General features: G+C 39.8%; 1 pseudogene; it reads right to left on the bottom strand.

Annotated features, from left to right (window-relative positions):
- Positions 1-253: 253 nt before the first annotated feature.
- On the bottom strand, positions 254-11,548 carry LOC124986822 (glyceraldehyde-3-phosphate dehydrogenase-like; annotated as a pseudogene).
- Positions 11,549-12,410: the final 862 nt, after the last annotated feature.

Raw genomic sequence — 12,410 nt, 5'->3', positions numbered from 1 at the left:
TCTTGAGATTTTTATGATATATATAAATATATCTTTCTTTTTTTTTCTTTTTTGCTGGGTGCGGTACACTTCATTGATGGCCTGTGTCTGTCGTGCTCCCTCTGCCCCTCCCCTTCTTCAGGAGGTCTGGAATGAAAATTGAGATGAGAGAATTTCTCAGTGTGTTTAGGGTGAGTCACCAGCTGGAATTCCCCAGCAGCTGAGGGCCTTTCTCTTACTCTGGGTTCTTTCTGGTGCAGGAGGTCCTGGGCTCTTACTCTTTGTAGGCCGTGGGGACCATGAAGTCTACCACCCTGTTGCTGTAGCTGAATTCATTGTCATACCAAGAAATGAGCTTGACAAAGTGGTTGTTGAGGGCAATGCTGGCCCCAGCATCCAAGGTGGAAGAGTGGGTAACACTTTTAAAGTCACAAGGGATGATCTGGTCCTCCATGTAGGCCAGGATGGTCTTGAAGATAAATATTATATATAATACTATGACTATGGTTGCAGATTTTAAATGGTTCTGATTTCTTTTTTTCCCCACACATTATATTTTACAATTTTGAGGTTATGGGATGAGTATTCTAAATCTACATTTACATTATGGGATATGAATTCCTAGGTTCCAATATATTATTAATTGTTCCAACACAAAGGAATAAAATCAGGTTACAGAGAGCTCTAAACAATATTTCCTGATAAGATTACTTTCTATTTCATCATTCATTTCTTGTGTACTCATTATGCAAGATCTGTACAAGTTTTTCAAAGTATAGATAATAAAGGGAATAAATTAAAAGGAAAGTGAGCAAATTGTATTATAATGGCAGAAATATGAGACTTGTAAAATGTGATTAATATGTGATAATGCAGTAAATATTGTAGTAAAAACTTTCAAAACCAGCTTAATATGCATAATGTCGTGCTCCGTGGGCTAATAGCTACCTAACATTCAAACCCAACACAGTCCTGCTATCCTCATCTGTGTCTGACTTAAGAGCAGTGATGAGTGAGGAGCTATAGACTTTGACTAAAGGAAAAAAAATAACATGAGAAAGACTTTGATAACAGATCCTATGTATGGGGAAGATACTTTAAAATGTCATATGGAAGGAATTGTTCATCATATTTTCCTGGGATTAAATGTTCTGTATAGTACACACTCAAATATCACTTACAGCAACTACTTAATTATTGGGAAGTTTTCAGCACCATCATATGTATGAGAGCTTGCCCTCCAATTCTGACAAGATTGTATTTGGGAATTGAGGGCAATGAAGAGTTTAAAGTCATATTGAATATACTGCCAGTGTAGGCTATTGGAGAAAATTTGTGATTTGTCTAATTTTGGATCTCAGATACAAGATGACATATTATTTCTTGTGCAAAAGATTTTTCCTTTACTTTCTTGAAATTATCTACTTTGAGAAGAGTTGTTACTAAAAACTGTTTATCTACAAAATTTTATGCTTCAACTTACTAAATAGTTAATTCAGGATCCACTAGTGCTACTTTTACATCATGTTCTGGTTCAAGTTTCACAAAAATTATTGTTAATACATATGTCATTTTGATTAAGTGGCTAAACAGTTTTTAAATTAATGTTTAGAACAGCAGGAAATTTTGTCTTATAGAGATATGCTTTATGAGTTAGGGTGAGTACGTGACAGAGTCAGAATATGTATATATGTGAGTGTGTGCAATGTGTGTGTGTGTGTGTGTGGGTGTGTGTGTGTGGGTGTGAGATCAGTAGGGTCTAATCTCATGGACATTCCAGCAAGCCTCTCACCTACATATATAAATAGTACTAGAGAGATAAAGTCTTTACTGTTTCTATGAGACAAGTGAATCTAAGCCTGACCCTCTCTGAATACCATCATATCCTCCCTACCTCTTCCCAGGTTGCATAACATAGTATCTCTATGCACCTACCTTTGTGTAATCTATATAATGCCTCTAATTTTGATATCAAGTACAGGATTGGAAAGTTCTACTTAATAATAGAATTTCCACTGTAAAAATGGTGTCTTCTTAGGTGATGGACTTTAGCAATCTGGAGTACTGTGAACATTATCTGAGTGTGCGTACTGTGCTGATGTCATCAATAGGTCATAATACACTGCGGAGGCCTTAGGGATAGGTAGTCTCAAAACAACCCTGATTCTTTCTGTACTGATCACTGCTTAGGACAGTGGTTTGGAAAGCAGTCTCTCCTTCTTCTTTTTTTTTTTTTTTTTTTTTTCGAAGGTGTAGATTTCATTCATTCTCATCAACCAACTCTTTGAGAGCTGAACTTTAGAGAGTAAGTCTCCTGGTCTGACAACCCTCCAAAGAACTGCACCTTGAAGAGAAGGCATAGGGAAATATCTGGAAAACACTTTCATCACCCAGCTATCAAAGAACGCAAGGATATGTGTAGAATCTTCTCTGTGCATAAGTAACCAGGAGCTGCCTTCTAAAAAGAGAGAAGGCAGCATTTCTAATTTGTTGTGGATGATGTGAGGAGAGAGGGAGAAAGCACAAGAGCGGTGACTGAAGAAGGGACACAAGGATGTCTGTACAGTTCCTGAGGTCTTCCTGAGGCCCAGGTTGTCTGAGAGTAGAGAGACTATTCAGATGATCCAGGTCTTTTCCATGTGGCTTTGGATCCATTCCAGCCACACCAAGGCACTGTGTGTTTGTTACAGACATTGTGGTTGGTCTAGAGAAACATTCATTGACCTCTTCCCTTTTAAAGGAATTGGGTAAGTAAATGATGTTTCTAATTTTCTTATAGTATTTTTGCTGCTAATGAAGATGATAATGTGTGTCCTAGAAACGAAACATTGAAAAACACTTAAATGAAAAACTGGTTGTGTAGAGAAGAAGATAAAGTCATATAGAATGTATATGCTTAGGAGTGGAAAGTAATGGTTCTGTTTAAGATTATGAAGATGGAAATGTGGGGCTCATATAAAATGGAAAGAATAAAAGAGCACACACACACACAAAACAACCCAAAACCAAACAAAATACTATTTAACCATGATGACTAAGTTGAGAAGATTAGTTTTGGCTCTTTATGGGAAAAGAGACAGTTGTGATCAACATGGAGATTAAGAGTAAACATATCACTGCAAAAAATCACACTGCAAAAAATCACCAGTGTTCAATTGTGGATGTGGGACAGTGTGAGGCCAATCCTAATATTTCAAATTATTGCTCATGTTTCTGAGGCTAATCAACTATTTCTACCAATGTTTAGTCTTGTGTGTTCTGATGGTCCCTTGTATAGATGCCTAGAGAATGAAGTTGTCCTCATTCCACTTCAGTAAAATCAACTCAAGATGTTCCTGAGTATAAGCTAGATATGCCAAGCACATACACCTATTCCTATCCACTTGTATAGATAGACACACACCAAACACATAAGTAGGTCAGGAGATGACGTTTAATTACATCTAAGATAATTGAACATATTCAGTATACCAGGCAGAGTATTTGACTTTTAAAAAGAAATATGTAGAGTTGTAAGATGGCAGAAAAAAACTAGACAGAAACTCCTGTTCCTCTCACATCATAGAAGACAGTGAAGACAATAAACATGAGAGGTGCATGAAAAAAGAAAAGTATTAAGACCAATATTACAAAGTCTCAGAGCTCCAGACACTTGGATATTGGTCATAAGAGTTTGGGGCAGAGTTCCCCAAACATGAGTGAGATCATGGTGGGGGAAGTGCAGTGAGATAACAGAGAGAGAAAGAGGAAGTAGAAAAGCACATACCCTCACCCCCTTAACCGTACATGTGCAAAGAAAATGAGAAAAAACAAAGTGTCTGGGATGGCAGTTTCCTTGAAGCAGATAAAGCAGTATAAAACCAATGTGTGAAAAGAAAGCCCTGCTGACTCTAGTACAGGGTAGACCTCAGGTGACCAGTCACTTCCTTAAATCAATAGTGCATCTCCCCCTATCCAGCCAGAGCACCCCTGAAGTGGGTTCTCAGAGGAATTCACCCAGAGAGATCCAAGATGGCAAAGAAGAGGACAGTTGCAGTCCAAGTCATGAAGGGTGCTGGACAAAAGCAGCCTGTGCACAAGCTTCACAGTGAGGAGGGAGAAAGAGAGATAACACGAAAATTCAATATTGGATACTCAAAGTGGCTTTTGAATCATATATCTGGGTACAATCAACAAAGAATGAATACATTGGAGCTGACCCAGCTACCAGACCAACACAGAAAAGCAGTCAGAGCAATGCTGATTCACCAGAGGGAAGGAGAACACAGAATTGGTATGGAAAAAACTGAGATCAAATAGCTGCCCAGAATTCATCTTGTCTAAATGGCCATGCTAATGGAAAAGTGCTGTACAGATTGCATGCAATTCCCATTAAAATTCCAATGATGTTCTTCACAAAAATAGAAAAAGCAGTCATGACATTCATTTGGATAAGAAGTGACCCAGAATAAGCAAAGCAAACTTTAGCAAGAAAAGTGAAATGAGGCATCACAATATCAGACCTTAAATTATATTACAAGACTATAGGAACAAAAACTGGATGGTACTATCACCAAAACACACATGGTACAGAACAGAAGACACAGACACAAATCTCATCCACTTTCTGCCTGAGCAAGGAAAAGGGTTCCTGTTGGAGGGATGGGCTAGCTGTGAAATAAAAGCTATGAAATTTACAAATCAGAAATAAAAAACAAAAGTCAAGAATCTCTTAAGAGCAGGGGCTTGCCTGGTTGAATCCTCCAGAAGAGTCTGGCTCTAACAAAAGAAGGAGCCCACGCTTGCTTTATTTATATTGGTACAGATCAAAAGTGACTGGTAGAAGCTTCTTTGAGGGAAAAAAAAAAGATATGGGTGGGGTAAGGCAGGCCACTTGGCTCTAGTAGGTCTCTCCCATCTCAGGTTCATGTACTCAAACCTGAGTGGTGCACTAACGCAGGAGAGTATATGACTTAGACATTCTCAACAGTGGGTAGCTGACTGTGAGCTCCTGAGGCCAGGCATTCCTGGTTAATGACTCCAGCTTCTCCCAGCTCTCATACCAGTCATGGATGGCTCTCCCCAGACAAACCCAAATAAATAGATCTTATCTTAGACAAAGGCACCATAATCATACATTAGAGAAAAGATAGCCTCTTCAGGAAATGGTGCTGGGAAAACTGGAAATCCATATGTAGCAAAATAAAATTAAACCCCTAACTTTATGTTGCACAAAATTCAACAGAAAGTAGATCAAGGATCCAGGCTTTAGATCAGAGACCCTGTGCCTACTAGAAGAAAAAGTGGGCCCAAATCTCCATCATGTTGACTTAGGAACTGAATTCCTCAACAAGACTCCTAAAGCCCAGGAAGTAAAATCAAGTATCAATAGATAAGATGGTGTCAAATTGAAAAGCTTCTTCATAGCAAAGGAAACAATCTGGAACATGAAGAGAGTCCACAGAATGGGAGAAAATCTTTGGCACCTGCATCTCAGATAGAGCATTCATCTCTAGGATATATATATATATATATATATATATATATGTTTTATATATATCTATATAAAACTTAACACCACAAAAATAAATAACCCAATGAAGAAATTGGCAAAGGAACTGAACAGACACTTCACAGAAGAAGAAATATGAATGGTCAACAAATACATGAAAAAATGTTCAACATCACTAGCAATTAAACAAATGCAAATTAAAACTACACTGAGATTCCATCTCACTCCAGTCAGAATGGCAATTACCAAGAATACAAGTAACATTAAATGTTGGTGAGACTGTAGGGAAAACATACACTCATGCATTGCTGGTGGGACTTAAAATTTGTGCAACCACTCTGGAAAGCAACATGGAGATACCTTCAAAATCTTGGAATGGAACCATCATTTGACCCAGTTATCCCATTCCTCAGCAGACACTCAAAGGACTTAAAATCAGTAAAAACAATTGCACAGTCATATCAGTGTTTATAGCAGCTCAATTCACAATAGCTAAGTTTTGGAAGTAACCCAGGTCCCCTTCACCAGATGAATGCATAAAGAACATGTGGTATATATACACAGTGGAATAATACTTAGTCATAAAGACAAATTATTTTATATGCCAGTAAATGGATGGAACTGGAGATTAACCTGCTAAGAGAAATAAGGCAATCCCAAAATTGCGAAGGATGAATGTTCTCTAGGATATGCAGATGCTAAATCACAATAAAGGGAGTAGGAGGGATGGAAGAATAGAAGTTCACTGGATTAAACAAAGGGGAATGAAGGGAAGAAAGAGATATGAGAATAGGAAAGAGAGTAGAATGAACTGGATGTAACATTCCTATGTTCATACATGAATACACGACCAGTGTAACTCCACTCACATACAACCACAAGAATGGGAAGTTATACTCCAGAATGTATGTCAAAGTACACTCTATTGTCATATATATCTTTAAAAAACAAACATGCTCTCTAGAATGGGTGATACTGAGGTGCACTGTAGAGTGGTGCTTCATAAGCTCTCTCTGTATCCCAACTGGCCAGAGGAGCTTAGGCAAGAGCCATCCAGGGGGTATCTTGCTGCAACAGTGGCTCAAATGATAAGAGATCAGATCAAACTCTGTCACAATATCCCAGCAGGTGCCTGGTGGCCCAGGTGTTCCTTGCAGAATGTGAGTGAAACAGGCACAGAGAAAACTATACTTAGGGGGATTCAAGTTGCAAGGGGGAAAGGGAGTTCAATTTGCCTCTCCTTTGTGTCTGGCAGCTCTTGTGAGCATTTGAAGTGAGTTCGGAGTCTGAACAGTCGGGGTGAGTTTACTCAGGGACTAAGCCTGAGAAGGCTGTGCTTTGGGCATCAGTGAGTGGAGGATTGGCCCCCATTCCCTATGATTGGGTTTCTTCCAAGACTTCTAAGAACAAGACCCATATCAAACATCAGCTACTGTCAAGCCATAGGGGCAGGTGGATCAAATCTCTGCAAAGCAGACACCATCCAGAAAAGCTTGATTAGACCTGAGTCCTGGTTAGACCTCAGCCCCACCTGCTGGAGCTCCCATCAAAGAATGCTGCAGAAGCAGGAACCTGAGAGTGCACCAGCTGGTCTGAATGGACAAAATGCCAACTGACAGTGCCTCCCAACTCATCCTACCCCACACTGGTGAGAAGGGAAGAGCTGAGTCTAACATCAAGCAGCTTCTGTTTTAGGCTGCTGGAACTGGCAGCTCAGAGAGCAGCACAAACAGGAAGGGGTTAACAACCCAACCCCTTGCTCTGTCAGTGGGTAACTCAGGAGGAATTGGAAAGGAAGGTTGATGGACATAGACGGTGACCACCCTATCTGGGCAGCTATTTTGACCATCTCAGTGGATTTGTTTCCTTTATTCTATAGATTTTGCTATTTTCTTTTGTGTGTGTGTGTGTGTGTGTGTGTGTGTGTGTGTGGTATGTGTGTGGTGTGTGTGTGGTGTGTGTGGTATGTTTGTGTGAGTTCTTTCTCTGCTGATTGATTCAGGGACATATATACATACACTTATTTGTTTCTTTTTCTGTAGTTGGTAGCTATTTTTAAATGTAGTCAGTTTTATCCTGCCTTGTCTTTTGAGGGTTTAGGTTTTGTGGATTGTATTTCTACATTGGTTTTGTATTGTTTTAATTACTTTATTTCTCTTATATCTCTTTCTCTCTTATCTTCTCCTGCTAATGACTAAATTCTATTGATTTCCAGAGTGGTTACATCAGTTTGCAGTCACAAAGCAATGTGTGAGTGCACCTTTGTCCCCACATCCTCCTTAGTATTTATTCTTACTTGTATTCTTGATAATTGCCATTCTGACAGAGTGAGAATAAATCTCAGTGTAGTTTTAATTTGCATTTCTCTAATTGCTATAGATGTTGAACATTTTTTCACACATTTTTTTTGCCATTTTTATTTCTTCTTTTGAGAAGTGTCTGTTTAGTTCTTTTGCGGATTGGATGTTTTCACTCATCATTATACGGGGAAAAATTTATCTATGTTGCATGTGACTAGTTTTTCATTCTCAGTACCTCCTATGTTACAGGAATAAAAACACACCACATTAATTACACATAAACCTGTTTTCAAAAGTCATGCGCTTTTTGCTTACATTCATTGGTTTCCACACTGTTGGGTTCTGTGATGTTTTCCTCAGGTTTCACAAATATACTAATTGCTGTGGTCTCCGAAAATATTTCATTAATTACACATAACAGTTAAAACACATAAAATGAACAACACATACAGACAAAAACTCAATTCTTTCATCACAGAACAAGAAACCAACGCACATAAATATATGTCAAACTAACAAAAAGACACAAACTATATTAATTCTCACTCTTCCCAAATTCCCATTTGTAAACACCTAATTCTTCATACATTAAACCAGGATCCACTTTTAACCAATGTGCTGTGAACTTATGCCAAACAAACTCATTCACCACCATTTGACATAATGTGGGCATAACACACATGCCAGAAGCACTCAGGAGAGATCTCAATAATCTTGGACATTTAAATACTGGCTGGAGTGATTGGTTAGCTTTTTAAACAGGGACAGAGACAAAAGATCATAAATATTTAATGTCTTCAAAAACCAAATTTTACCAAATGTTCAATTTAAGGCTGTGAATCTGTAAGTTGTGAGATGGAGAGAATGGAAGTGTGGACAAGCAGTGGAAGGTAAGCAGTTCCCAATATCTTCACCAAGGTTGGTGGGTATGAGGAGTCTTGAGGGCAGGGTCAGGGTGGAAACACAGAGTATTGAAACATACCAGTTTCCTGTTCCAGCCAAAGGTAATTTTACAGGACAATACAAACATCTTTGTGGAGGGGTTGGTTGGAGAAGGATGGAGAGGTGAATGCTTGGAGGTGAGCAGCTGTTTTAGCTGTAAGTTCTTGTCCCTAATGGAGCTCTATAGTTTGCTCAGGGATTTTGGTTCCTATGGGTGTTCACCTGTGCCCTGGAAACCAAGAACCAGAGTGTGAGACTCCAGGTTCCATGTCAGTAAAATTTTCCAAGCAAAATTTGGCAAAACAATGGAAGTAGCAGTTCTGCTACTTTATAAACTCTGACACTATCAGGAATAGAGCTTTAGTGGATGGCACAGAGTCCAAACCAAATGAAAGAGGTCTAAAGCAAACTGCAAAAAGCAATGACAATATAGTGCTCATATAGGTTTGCTGTTTGGCAGGATATGCAATGTATTTTCTTTAAAATCATGGGCCATATCATTCCTAGAACTCAGCACTTGTATTCAAGATTATTTCTTTAAATAAATGAGTGCACTAAATTTCTATTCCCATGATCTTTGATCCCTTGTCTAGGAGCTGCAAAGTTACACATGTACTATTCACATCTAGTGTATTCATGGAAGACTATGTACCGGTCCTCGAGGTTAAAGGTTTATTCTCTGATTTGTATAATCTCTCCTGAGACTCGTCTTTCTACCCACACTCTCTCATGCTGGCAAGGAACCAGGTAGAGCAGCAAAGTCCAGGTCAGAAGAATAGGAATCTGAGCATACCTGAAGATGTCCAGTTCAGCATCTCTGATCATTCTCTGAAAGAAAGGCATAGTTTGGACCCAATCCTAAACTTCATCTCCTCTGTGCTTTGTTAGGCATCTGGGTCTCTGTTTTGGCCTCATCAACAGGATCTCATCAAGAATAACTTTGCATTTTGGAGGGGAAGTGGGGATCTTTATGGCTACATTTTGTGGAAAAATGTCAAATGTCAGAGGAGAAGGGGTGAAGTCATTAGAAATGTCACTTCAACTTGTACTGTCAGTAAGACCTAAAAGTAAAGAACGAACACAAAATTAAACTGTGTCTAGTAGTATCCCAGTAATATCTAGCATGTAAAAATGGAGAACTATGAATCATCAGTCAACCATCCTTAAGATGGTCTATAGATAATGACTTGTGAAAAAGTAACAATCTAAAATTACAAAACATGCAAATATAATGTTAATTCTTCAAACAGAACAAACAACATATTTTAAGTGGTAGGAAGACATATTAACCCACAATTTTGGGGGGATGGTTCTTATCTACGTTTAAGTCTACTGAGGATATAGAAACATAATCAAATACCATCATGAAAGAATTTTAAAAACAATCAGATTTCAGAAATGAGTAACATCCTAGAAACTTCATTTCATTTTGTGAATGGATGAAAGCATTCTGTAACTCCTGTATGGTTGGTTTCTGGGCCACAAATGTGCACTACATGGGACTTCAGGAACAAAAACTTTCTTTCCATTCCAATTTAATAAAGCTTGTGAATTCAAAGATTTGGCTCTACACACTGGAAATAGAGGTGCACAGAAATCAGACAAACTAGAGATTTTTGTAATAAATACCTGTATATATACATATATTCTTTTTTTCTGGATGCAGAGCACTTGCACTTGATGGCCTGTGTCAGTAGTGCCCCCTATGCCCCTGCTTGTCTTCAGGGAGTCTGGGGTGGAAATTGAGATGAGAGAGATTCTCAGTGTGCTTAGTGACTGAGTTAGGGGCAGGAACTCCCCAAAAGCTGAGGGCATTTCTCTTGCTCTGTGTTCTTGCTGGTGCAGGAGGTCCTGGGCTCTTAGTCCTTGGAGGCCATGGGGACCTGTTGCTGTAGCTGAATTCATTTTCATACCAGGAAATGAGCTTCACAAAGTGGTTGTTGAGGGCAATGCTGACCCCAGCATTCAAGGTGGAAGAGTAGGTATCACTTTAAAGTCACACGGGATGATCTGGTCCTCCATGTAGGCCAGGATGGCCTTGAGGGGGCCCTCTGTGCCTGCTTGACCACCTTCTTGATGTCATGGTATTTGGCAGCTTTCTCCAGGCAACAGATTAGATCCACAACTGACATATTGGGGGTGGACATATGGAAAGCCATGCCAGAGAGCTTCCCATCCAGTTCAGAAGTGACCTTGCCCACAGCCTTGGCAGCACCAGTGGATGCAAGGATTTTATTCTGGGCAGCCCTATGGCTAACATGCTACAGTTTCCCAGGGGATTCATCCACCGTCTTCTGATAAGCAAAGATGTCATGGACTGTGGTCATGAGTCATTCCACAATCCCAAGGTTGTCATGGATGACCTTGGGAAGGGGGGCTGAGCAGTTGGTGGTACAGCAGTCACTGCTGATGATCTCGAGGCAGTTGTCACACTTCTCAAGGTTCACAACCATCACAAACATGGGGGCAGCAGCAGAAGGAGCAGAGATGATGGCACTTTTAGCACTGGCCTAGAAATGAGCCCCAGCCTTCTCCTGGTGAAGTCACCAGGGGAATCCACAACACATTCAGCACCACATCACCCCATTTGATGTCAGCGAGATCTTGCAACTAGCAGATGTAGATGGATTTTCCATTGATGGAGAGTTTGTGGTTCTCAGCTTTGACTGTGCTACTGAATTTTTCATGGGTGCAGTCTTACTGGAATGTAGACCATGTAGTTGAAGTCATTGAAGGGGTCACTGATGGCAACAAGATACACTTTGCCAGAGTTGAAAGCAGCCCTGGTGACTCAGCACCCAGTACAGCCAAATCTGTTCACTCCAACCTTCACCATCCTGTCTGAGGAATCCCGCTGGCACTGCACCAGCCAAGAATGTGCAGCTGTCTGTTGAACGGGGAGGAGCAGAGTAGAGCCTTATGATATATTTAATTCTTGGGTACAGTAGAATTGATTCTAATGTACAGAAAGCATGCAAGAATAAAACACCCAGCCACTCTTAAATGCTCTTAAATTGAGAATCCTGCAATATAACCACTGAGTTTAGTGAATAGAGATGAGAAGCTGAGAACACTGTGGGGGCAGAAGGCACTGTGTGGTCTGAAAAAGATGTCATAATTAGGTACTAAGTACTGTCATTACACAGAAGATGCACACACTCATACAAATACACAGACACACCAGAGACACAGAGAGACACACTCATCATGAACCCCTTTAACAACACCAGGCATAGAAAGTACATAAAATCCCACAACATACCACAACCTCTATTCCACAGGTTTATGCCAAGATCACATCTCAGATAAGACGAGCCACACAGACAATTCCCATACATCTCAGACACATTTGCCCACATTCCACATGGTCACACACAGGCATATTCTCATGGCCATCCTCTCTTCTTACATTTGAAATTTTCTTTCCTAGAAATCAATTAATTACATCAAAGTATTCCATGACCAGGTCTCTCTGAGATGAGTCCAATACAGAATTCCGCAGAATCTCAGTTTTTCTGCCCTTTTCCACATGAATGTCTTTCGACAACCTTGTTCAATGAGTCTTTTCCTTCTTCAGGGCAAGTGAAAGAGGAAAAAGCTGTGAACATGAACTACATGTATGTTCAAATGAAGAGGAACGTGTCTGTCTTGTGAGAGACAGAAGGAAAGAAGACCTCCAAGAATACAAGCAAGAATTC

The sequence above is a fragment of the Sciurus carolinensis genome, chromosome 6 (genome assembly GCF_902686445.1).
Source record: "Sciurus carolinensis chromosome 6, mSciCar1.2, whole genome shotgun sequence".
Lineage (NCBI taxonomy): Eukaryota > Metazoa > Chordata > Mammalia > Rodentia > Sciuridae > Sciurus > Sciurus carolinensis.
This window is presented reverse-complemented; position numbering and strand designations above follow the sequence as displayed.